Here is an 11,360-nt window from a genome sequence, read left to right as displayed (position 1 = left end):
ATTTTGAAATTTTAACCACTGTTTTCTTTCTCTCTCCCTCTCTGTCTCTTTGTACACACACACACACACACACACACACACACACACACACACTGATGTTTGGGATTACCTATAATTCACCATCTGGAAAAGCAGGAATTTTATGTTTGCAATCAATGCACTGGCAAAGATACAGGAACTCTTTAAGTTTTTAGAGTTTTGTATCACATTTTTATAGGTGCCTTATAGTTGTACATAATGGTGGGATTTGTTATTATATATTCATACATGCACACAATATAACAATATAATTTAACCAATATTGATCTCCAGAACTTTACCCACTCCTTCCCTATTTTTTTACCCTGGTACCTTTCCTCTATTCTACTGATCTCCCTTTGATTTCCATTAAATCTCTTCTCACTTTTCTTTTCCCTTTTCCTCTTTAACTTCCTCATATGAGAGAAAACATACTTACCTTCTGGGTTTTTTGACCTATTTCTTTTAACACAATGGTCTCTAGTTCCATCCATTTTAATTCTTTTTAAAATTTAATTTGATTTTAATTTTTGTTGATTCTTTTTTGTTTGTTTGTTTTGGTATTTTCCATCGTAGTCAAATACCTTTATAGTGCAGGTATATATATATATATATATATATATATATATATATATTTATATATATATAAAACTTACATGCTTTTTACTTTTACATACTCATGATATGATTATTACATAGACATTGCAGTGTTTTCCCAAATGAATCCTCATTTTAATCAAACCTACAGTGCATTTATTGAAATTAACATATCTGGCAAAGCCACAGACTTGTATCAAGCAGCATCAATTCTGTAATATTAAAAAAGTAGATAAATTCAAAATTTAGAAGCAGCAGCCTCATTAGCAACCATGCTTCTGGAGAAGGACCCACATACATGCTCCTTACCCAGGAGCTATGATGCTACACACCTCCAAAGACTTTGCACTAAACAATGTGCTTGTATCACACAATTAGAGAACTTCATGGAGGAAAATATCATATAAATGCATTTTTTAAGGAGAATGCAATAGAAATATGTTAATGATAGCCTCACATATCCAATATTCTTCTATCTAATATTTTAAACCAAAGTTGTAGAACCCTACAGGTTTTCATAAAGAACTCTCTTCACAGCACAGCTGTAGTACTCTTTAAAATGCAAAAATGTTCTTTTGTGCTATATCCTTACAACTAAACGTAATATACATAAAAATAAAAAGTTCAGATTCTGCACCAAGCATTTTCAGTCTTGCTTTTTGATATAAATGTGGATATAGTCAAATTTGCAAAGCATTCACTTAATAGTTTAGTTGAAGCAAACTTAAAAGGGATATGGGTTTTCAGCAAAGGTGAGACCTTTAGTAACTTCAATACTGTCCTTGGATCTCAGAAGTTCAGCTAAAATCCCTATTAGTGAGGATGAATGGAGCCACAAGAGTCCAGACATAAAGGAGGAGGCCCACCCAGCTGGAGCTGATCTTGACCCACACAGCAGGCCACTTGCTGGATACACTCTGGAATTTGGCATCAGACCTATACCAGCTATTCAGTGTCATCATGACGTACAAGGAAGCCAAACAGAGCATCAAATGGAAAAACAAGTAGCTGTACTGCACTCCCTCTCTCTCCTTGTTCACAGTCCACCAAGGCTGTACATCTTGTTCATCGCTGGCTCCACTGGCAGCTGTATCATCAAGGATCACGCTGTCACTCCCTGAGTGGGGTCAGCTTGTTCACTTGGCTGTTGCTGGAAGTGCGAATGCTAGAATACAAAAGACAGGCTAGAGCAAGGTTGTCTAAGACCTGTGGTTCTGGGAATGGAAGCCAGAGCCTTTGGTTTGCATAAATATAACTTAAGTGCAAGGTTTTGTTCTTGTTACTACTTTAATTCATTCTTGCAGTAATTATTTTTTGTAACCCACTTATTCATAAGTTACCTTTTTTAAAAGATTGATGTGATTTATTTATACCTTTATTTTATTTATTTATATGTGGTGCTGAGGATCGAACCCAGCGCCTCACACATGCTAGGCGAGAGCTCTACCACTGAGCCACAACCTCAGCCCCAAGTTACCTTTTTTAAAAAACTATTTTGGAGATTCCAACATGGCAGCGGGCGGGGAGAGATCAAGTCTCTGACCTCTTCAGCTGTGCGGGCATAGGGAGTCGTAAACAACCTAAATCTGTTTGCTCAGGATCACTAGGCAATGCTGAGCTGACGTGGATCTGGGGCGAACAGTCTGGGCCTCTCAGAACACACACTGAGCCCGGATCGGCTGAATTCAAGCTCCCGTTCGCCAGCTTCCCACAGACAAACAGCTGTGACTCAGCACTAATCCATCCGGCTGAAACAACTGGTCAGCCCTTCTCATCCTACGGAGGTAAATGCCTACCGAGCCTTCATAGGTAGTGACCACAGGTTTGAAACGGGGCTTGGGAGAGACAGTAAGGACCCACCCGTTGCATTGGTCGCCTGGCAAAGGGAAACGAACTGTCGCCATTTGCAAGAGATACCACCATGGCAGAGAACTGACGTCATCAGACTGCGGCGGAGGAGATAACGTCATTGAAACCTGCGGCTACAGGTGTGTAATTCCCTAGCCTTCCCTCTCCACACATTGGGGAAACCTTAAGGGCCCCTCCCAGCTCTCCCGTAAGGGCCCCTCCCAGCTCTCCCGTGAGCGCGATAGCCAGCCCGAGGGAATCAGAGGTGGCACGGGAACCACAGCGCGGAACTACCACTCCCACCAGTGCTGACAACTGAGGTCTCTTGCACCAGCTACCGGGGGCGTGGCTACCGGAGGGCAAGTAAAATTCTCTGAGGATTCTCAGCCCCAAGCTCTACAAACTTTGGGTCTGAGGGAATGGCAAACTAGAAGAGTGTGCCCAGTCGTTCATGAAAACAGGGCTCCCGGGAGCAGGAGACCTGGCGTGTAGCCAGTATTGTGGTGAGCCGCACCCGTGAGAGGGGCCTGGCTAGAGGAAAAGTGGGAAGTGACTAGACACAAGAGGAGGCCCTAGGCACTCAGGATTGCAGACTTGCCCAGTCTGGGAGGAGCTGCTGCACAGTGATTGGTTCCCGCATATTGACAGGAGAAACTTGGCCTGGTGGGCACAGCGCCACCTACTGGAAGAGAAGTTAATCAAACTATAAGACTGCATTTATTAGGTTTTTTTCTTTTTTTCTTTTCTCTCTTTTTTTTTGATTTGGGTTCTTCTTTCATTTTCATTTTTCTTTCTTGTTGTTTTTTAAATTTTTTTTAAATTTTTTTTCTTCTAATTTTAATTTTAATTTTTTTATTATTTTTTAAAAATTTTTTTTTCTTTTTTTATTTCCTATTTTTTTCTTCTTTTGTCTTTTCATTTCTTTTCAATTATCTTATCCCCCCTTCCTTGAATTCTACCTGCTTACTCTCATTCTCTTTAGTGACTTCTTCCCTTCCCTTCTAATACCTTTCCTCCCAAGCATCAAATAAATTTATAGGAGTAAACAGTAACTCAGCTGTCAAACAGAACAAGAAGTAACATGAGCAGCTTCAAAAACCAAGGAAGAAAAGGAGTACAAACAATGCAGGACAGCCTAAATATTCAGGAGGACCTAGAGTCATCAGAAAAATGGTCATATAAAGAACTCAAGGAACACCTTAGACAGATGGAATGGAACCTTAAAGAGGATACGAGACAGCAAATTCAAGCAGCAAAAGAACACATTGAGAATGAATTACATAAACAGATAAAAGAAGAAGTTAAGCATCTTTATCAGGAGATAGAGATTATAAAAAATAATCAAACAATAATTCTAGAAATGAAGGAAACGATAAACCAAATTAAAAACTCAATTGAGAGTATCACTAACAGAGTGGAGCAAGTAGAAGCCAGAACGTCAGATAATGAAGACAAAATAAATCATCTTGATAAGAGTCTAGCCAACTCAGAAAGGCTGGTAAAAAATCATGAGAAAAACATCCAAGAGTTATGGGATAACATAAAAACACCAAACTTACGAGTCATCGGGATAGAAGAAGGTACAGAGATTCAAACCAAGGGAATGAGTAACCTGCTGAATGAAATAATTACAGAAAACTTTCCAGAAATAAAAAAGGAAACAGATATACAAATTGAAGATGCATACAGGACACCGAGCACACAAAATCACAGTAGACCAACGCCAAGACACATTGTTATGAAGATATCCAATATACAGAACAAAGAGAAAATATTAAAAGTTACAAGAGAAAGGAGACAGATTATATTCAGGGGTAAACCAATAAGGTTAACAACGGATTTTTTATCACAGACACTGAAAGCAAGAAGGTCATGGAACAATGTATTTCAAACACTGAAAGACAATGGATGCCAACCAAGAATTCTGTATCCAGCAAAATTAAGCTTCAGGTATGACAACGAAATAAAAATCTTTCATGATAAACAAAAGTTAAAAGAATTTGCAGCCAGAAAACCAGCATTGCTAAGCATTTTGAGCAAAACACTACACAAGGAAGAAATGAAAAACAATAACCAAAACCATCAGTGGGAAGTGCCTCAGTAAAGACAGAGGGCAAGGGGAAAGATAATCATGGAGAAACAAACTAAATTTAAAAAAAAAAAATGATAAACAATCAAACATGGATGGAAGTACAAACCATATATCAATAGTAACTCTGAATGTTAATGGCTTAAACTCTCCAATAAAGCGACATAGGCTGGTATCATGGATTAAAAAAACAAATCCAACAATATGCTGCCTCCAGGAGACACATCTGATTGGAAAAGACATACACAGGCTGAAGGTGAAAGGATGGGAAAAAATATACCACGCACACGGTCCTCGCAAGCAAGCAGGGGTGGCCATCCTGATATCGAATAAAATCAACTTCAAGACTAAGTTAATCAAAAGGGATAAAGAAGGTCATTATATACTGTTAAAAGGAACCATTCACCAACAAGACATAACAATTATCAATATTTATGCACCAAATAATGGTGCTGCGACATTCATAAAACAAATTCTCCTCAAGTTCAAGAATCAAATAGACCACAACACAATAATTATGGGTGACTTCAACACACCTCTCTCACCATTGGACAGATCCTCCAAACAAAAGTTGAATAAAGAAACTATAGAACTCAATATCACAATCAATAACCTAGACTTAACTGACATATATAGGATATATCAACCATCATCAAGTAGATATACTTTTTTCTCAGCAGCACATGGATCCTTCTCATTCATTCTGAATGGACAAAAGTTGAAGGCATTCCCTCTAAAATCCGGAACAAGACAGGGATGCCCTCTATCACCACTTCTATTCAATATAGTTCTCGAAACACTGGCCAGAGCAATTAGACAGACGAAAGAAATTAAAGGCATAAAAATTGGAAAAGAAGAACTTAAATTATCACTATTTGCAGATGACATGATTCTATACCTAGAAGACCCAAAAGGGTCTACAAAGAAACTACTAGAACTAATAAATGAATTTAGCAAAGTGGCAGGATATAAAATCAACACACATAAATCAAAGGCATTTCTGTATATCAGCGACAAAACTTCTGAAACGGAAATGAGGAAAAACACTCCATTCACAATATCCTCAAAAAAAAAATACTTGGGAATCAACCTAACAAAAGAGGTGAAAGATTTATACAATGAAAACTACAGAACCCTAAAGAGAGAAGTAGAAGAAGATCTTAGAAGATGGAAAAATATACCCTGTTCATGGATAGGCAGAACTAACATCATCAAAATGGCGATATTACCAAAAGTTCTCTATAGGTTTAATGCAATGCCAATCAAAATCCCAACGGCATTTCTTGTAGAAATAGATAAAGCAATCATGAAATTCATATGGAAAAATAAAAGACCCAGAATAGCAAAAGCAATTCTAAGCAGGAAGTGTGAATCAGGCGGTATAGCGATACCAGATTTCAAACTATATTACAGAGCAATAGTGACAAAAACAGCATGGTACTGGTACCAAAACAGGCGGGGGGACCAATGGTATAGAATAGAGGACACAGAGACTAATCCACAAAGTTACAACTATCTTATATTTGATAAAGGGGCTAAAAGCATGCAATGGAGGAAGGATAGCATCTTCAACAAATGGTGTTGGGAAAACTGGAAATCCATATGCAATAAAATGAAACTGAATCCCTTTATCTCACCATGCACAAAAGTTAACTCAAAATGGATCAAGGAGCTTGATATCAAATCAGAGACTCTGCGTCTGATAGAAGAAAAATTTGGCTCCGATGTACATATTGTGGGGTCGGGCTCAAAATTCCTTAATAGGACACCCATAGCACAAGAGTTAATAACAAGAATCAACAAATGGGACTTAATTAAACTTAAAAGTTTTTTCTCAGCAAGAGAAACAATAAGAGAGGTAAATAGGGAGCCTACATCCTGGGAACAAATTTTTACTCCTCACACTTCAGATAGAGCCCTAATATCCAGAGTATACAAAGAACTGAAAAAATCAGACAATAAGATAACAAATAACCCAATCAACAAATGGGCCAAGGACCTGAACAGACACTTCTCAGAGGAGGACATACAATCAATCAACAAGTACATGAAAAAATGCTCACCACCTCTAGCAGTCAGAGAAATGCAAATCAAAACCACCCTAAGATACCATCTCACTCCAGTAAGATTGGCAGCCACTATGAAGTCAAACAACAACAAGTGCTGGCGAGGATGTGGAGAAAAGGGTACACTTGTACATTGCTGGTGGGACTGCAAATTGGTGCAGCCAATTTGGAAATTGGAGATTCCTGGGAAAGCTGGGAATGGACCCACCATTTGACCCTGCTATTGCCCTTCTTGGACTATTCCCTGAAGACCTTAAAAGAGCATGCTACAGGGATACTGCCACATCGATGTTCATAGCAGCACAATTCACAATTGCTAGACTGTGGAACCAACCCAGATGCCCTTCAATAGATGAATGGATAAAAAAAATGTGGCATCCATACACAATGGAGTACTATGCAGCAATAAAAAATGACAAAATCATAGAATTTTCAGGGAAATGGATGGCACTAGAGCAGATTATGCTTAGTGAAGCTAGCCAATCCCTAAAAAACAAATACCAAATGTCTTCTTTGATATAATGAGAGCAACTATGCACAGAGCAAGGAGGAAGAGTAGGAAGAAAAGATTAACATTAAACAGAGACATGAGATGGGAGGGAAAGGGAGAGAAAAGGGAAATTGCATGGAAATGAAGGGAGACCCTCATTCCTATACAAAATTACATATAAGAGGTTGTGAGGGGAATGGGAAAATAAACAAGGAGAGAAATGAATTACGGTAGATGGGGTAGAGAGAGAAGCTGGGAGGGGAGGGGGGATAGTAGGGGATAGGAAAGGTAGCAGAATACAACAATTACTAATAGGGCATTATGTAAAATTGTGGATGTGTAACCGACGTGATTCTGCAATCTGCATTTGGGGTAAAATTGGGGGTTCATAACCCACTTCAATCTAAGGTATGAAATATGATATGTCAAGAGCTTTGTAATGTTGTGAACAACCAATAAAAAAATAAAAAAATAGATGTAAAAAAAAACAAAAAAAAAATAGAATACAAAAGACAGAAAACCAAGACTGTAAGCCCTAGAAGATTTTCTACATCCAGAAAGTGCCTCTTCTTTGATGGCGGAGCAGAGAAAGGAACTACAGCAGTGGAGTTTGCAGGAGCCATGGTTAGTGAATATATGTGTGTAATGATTCTTAGTAGGGTTGCAGGAACCACCAAGTTCATTTGTCGTGGCTGACCAGGGAGGTACAGCTGTAGAGCATGATGACAGAGGACTGTAGGAGACCTGAACGAGGCTGATGTTCCTGAATTTTGGGGTGGATGGGTATAATGGAAACGACAGCACAGAGAATCAGATTAATATTGATGAAGAATTTGTTTTCTGTGCAGCCATCTGGTTTAGTGTAGTATGTGTGGAATAACCCAACAATGACAATTGGCAGGACATAAAACAAGGTTGTAACAGAGAGTAAAGTGGCATATCAGACCTTTGGGTTTCTTTCTTCCATACGACTCATCCATAATTCATTCCAAGAGTTATCTAGGTCTACCAAGAGTACCAGCTGGATGAGGATGTGCAAAGCAGCTCCCACCTTACCAACAGCAAACCAGGCCGAGGTGAAGTACCCTCAGGGATGTAGAAAGATCCAATCGTGATACCAACAATGGCAGCGATTTTGAATTAAAAAACCCAGTGTGTACTGTTCCTCTGGGAGCTTTACTTGCTTTTATTTTTTAACATGAGCAAAAAGAAGAACCCCCCCCCAAAAAAAAATGGCTAAGATAAAGTTGATCTGACACATAGCTTTATAACAAACCAGCACATCCCAATCTTTATCTGCCTTTATATCAGCCACCTTGATTTTAAATCACCCTTCACAGAATCCAGGAATCTTCGTCATCTGAGTTTCTGTCCCTTCTGTCAGCATGATACAGGGCACAGCAGTTCCTAGGAGGAGAATAAAAGCATAGATGAGCCAAGTCCCAGTGGAATTCTTAATGTTGGAAAAGCAACTACACAGCAAGCATGGTGCACCACTGCAGAGGCAGGGGACCTGCAGCAAGGAACAACACGGGCGGCCTGAGATCTCCTCCAGTGATCTGGAGTCCGTGTCATCTATGCCACTTTCCCTCAGCAAGTTACATAACCTAGTTATATTTCTCCATTCAGCTGGCAAGAGAGAAGATGCCCGGCACAGCCCCCATGGTGACACTATGATGGAGGTGGCTGGTCTGGAACAAGGTGCTTACGGGATGGTAACAGTCAGCTGAGGCATAGTCCCAGAAACTGGATGGTATCTTGGTCCCGAAATACGGCCCATCCCCTCCCAAAACTCACATTGCTTCATTCTTTTGTTGCTTCTTTTTTAGTGATACATGACAATAGAATCCGTTTTGATATAATTATAGAAGCCTGGAATATATCTTATTCGAATTCAGATTCTAGTATCTCTCCCTCCCCTTCTCTTTCCCTCCCTCTGCTCCCTTCAATTTATTGATCTTTCTGCCATTGACCCAGAGTTATTTTTTTAAAAATTTATTTCTTGTGGATGTACACAATGGTGAGATGATCTATTCATCCATCAGTGAATATCTAGGCTGGTTCCATAGTTTGGCTATTGTGAATTGTTCTGCCATAAACATGGGTATGCTTGTGTCACTGTAGTAGGATGACTTTAATTCTTTAGGATAAATACTGAAGAGGAGTATAGCAGGGTCATATGGTGGTTCCATGCCTAGTCTTTTGAGGAACCTCCATATTGATTTCCATAGTGGTCATATGAATTTACAATCCCACCAATAGCGTAAACATGTTCCTTTTTCTCCACATCCTCTCCAGCATTTATTATTTTTTTCTATTTTTGATGACTGCCATTCTGACTGGTGTCAGATGAAATTTCAGGATAATTTTGAATCTCATTTCTCTAATTGCTAATAATGTTGAATTTTTAAATTTATTTGTTGGCTATTTGTAATTATTTTGAGAAGTGTCTGATTAATTCATTTGCCCATTTGTTAATTGGGTAACTTGATTTTTGTGGTGTAAAGTGTTTTGAGTTCTTTATATATTCTAGGTATTAATCCTCTGCCAGAAGAGTAACTAGCAAAGATTTTCTCCCATTCTCACTAAAACAACTATCTTGTATAACCAAATAAATAAGAAAATGCATTATGTATTTCAATAGCATTCTCTGTAAAGGTATTTTATGCCAGTATTTAAGTTTTGATCCACAATTTTATATTATTATTATTATTATTATTATTATTACATATGAAAATCAACAAATATAATATACCACATAAAGTGAGATAAGGACAAGAATCCCATGATCTCTCAATAGATGCAGGAAAAGAATTTGACAAAGTAAAGCATTCATGTTTAAAACACTAGAGAAACTAGGGATAGAAGGAACTTACCTCAGCATCTAGGGCTGTATACGGCAAAGCCAAGGCCAACATCATACTGAATAGAGAAAAACTGAAAGCATTTCTTGTAAAAACAGGAACAAGACAAGGATTTCCACTCTCATCACTCTTATCCAACATAGTCTTTGAAACTCTAGCCAGAGCAATTAGGAAAGAGAAGGAAATTGAAGGGATACAAATGATGGAAAAATCTGTTGGTTGATAATGTGCTTCGTTTTTTAGAGGACTAAAAAAAACTCCACCAGAAGATTTCTAGGGCTGATAAACAAGCAGCAGGATACTAGATCAGCATACATAAATCAATCACTTTCTTATACTTCAATACTCCAATAATGAATCAAAAGAAATAGAAATTAGGAAAACTATCTCATTCACAATGACCTAAAAAATACTTAGGAATAAATCTAAGAAAGGAGGTGAAAGACCTCAATAATGAAAACTGGGTTTCATCTAATTTGAAAAGTTATCCTTTGCTATGGTCAGGCAGCTAGAATATTCTGGACAAAAATTCTGCCCTTTTAGGAGTCAACAGGTTTGTATTTTGGCAGAAACAGGCAATATTTTTAACTTTTCTCTGATTCATGTGAACCTGAGTCTGGGTGAAATGATAGTGACTACTTTCAGGCCAAGCTGGCATATGTTAGGAAGGACAATGGCCTAGGAATTTGGAACCCAAAGCTTTAATGAATGTCGGAGTCATATTAAGCTATGAAATCTGAGGCAGGATATTTCACCATTAATTAACCTTCCTGAGCATTTATGCTGCAAAAATTAAATCCTTTCAATTATTCAGCCCTCATCATAGATATATATCCTTGTTTACTGACTATCCCTAATATTTGGGTGGAATAAAAAAGAGGCACAGAATGAATGTGCCCAAGCTCATATGCTCCTACATAAAAGAGTCAAGATGGGAACCTAGACACGTGGCCCCCAATGGTGAGGTTTTAAATTACTGACCTGTGGGATCATTAGTCACCATACAGGGACTTCCGTCATCTGTGTAAATAAATGTCTGGAATTATCTGAGCCTATGGAAATCCTATACATTATTCCACATTATAAGGTAGAATCAGAGGTCACATACCTCAAGGCATGTATTACTTCATTTATATCATGGATTTCATCATGGCCATTATATAGAGAGCACAGCGTTTTTATTCAGTTCGCAGATTCTGAGGGTTGGAATATACAATTTGGGACAATCAATCAGTCAGTGCTGGGTCACTCCTCAGCACCAGTCCCAAAGCTAACAAGAAGTGGATAGATTATTTTAGTGGTAAGTGATGGCATTATGACCCATAGAATTGCTGAGACCCTGTAAGCTATATACCGTGGCACCTGGGACAGTGACAGATAAGAACTGA

The 11,360-nt window shown here is 38.5% G+C and overlaps 1 pseudogene across 1 annotated transcript; it reads right to left on the bottom strand.

Annotated features, from left to right (window-relative positions):
- Nucleotides 1-1,412: 1,412 nt before the first annotated feature.
- Nucleotides 1,413-8,624, bottom strand: LOC308645763 (serine incorporator 3-like; annotated as a pseudogene). Its single transcript has 2 exons — nt 7,623-8,624; nt 1,413-1,799 (listed from the first exon to the last, which is right to left on the bottom strand). The product of its transcript is annotated as a serine incorporator 3-like (transcript).
- Nucleotides 8,625-11,360: the final 2,736 nt, after the last annotated feature.

This window comes from Spermophilus citellus (assembly GCF_964194105.1).
Source record: "Spermophilus citellus genome assembly, chromosome: 3".
NCBI lineage: Eukaryota > Metazoa > Chordata > Mammalia > Rodentia > Sciuridae > Spermophilus > Spermophilus citellus.
Note: the sequence above shows the minus strand (reverse complement) of the source record. Positions and strands in the feature narration are given on the sequence as shown.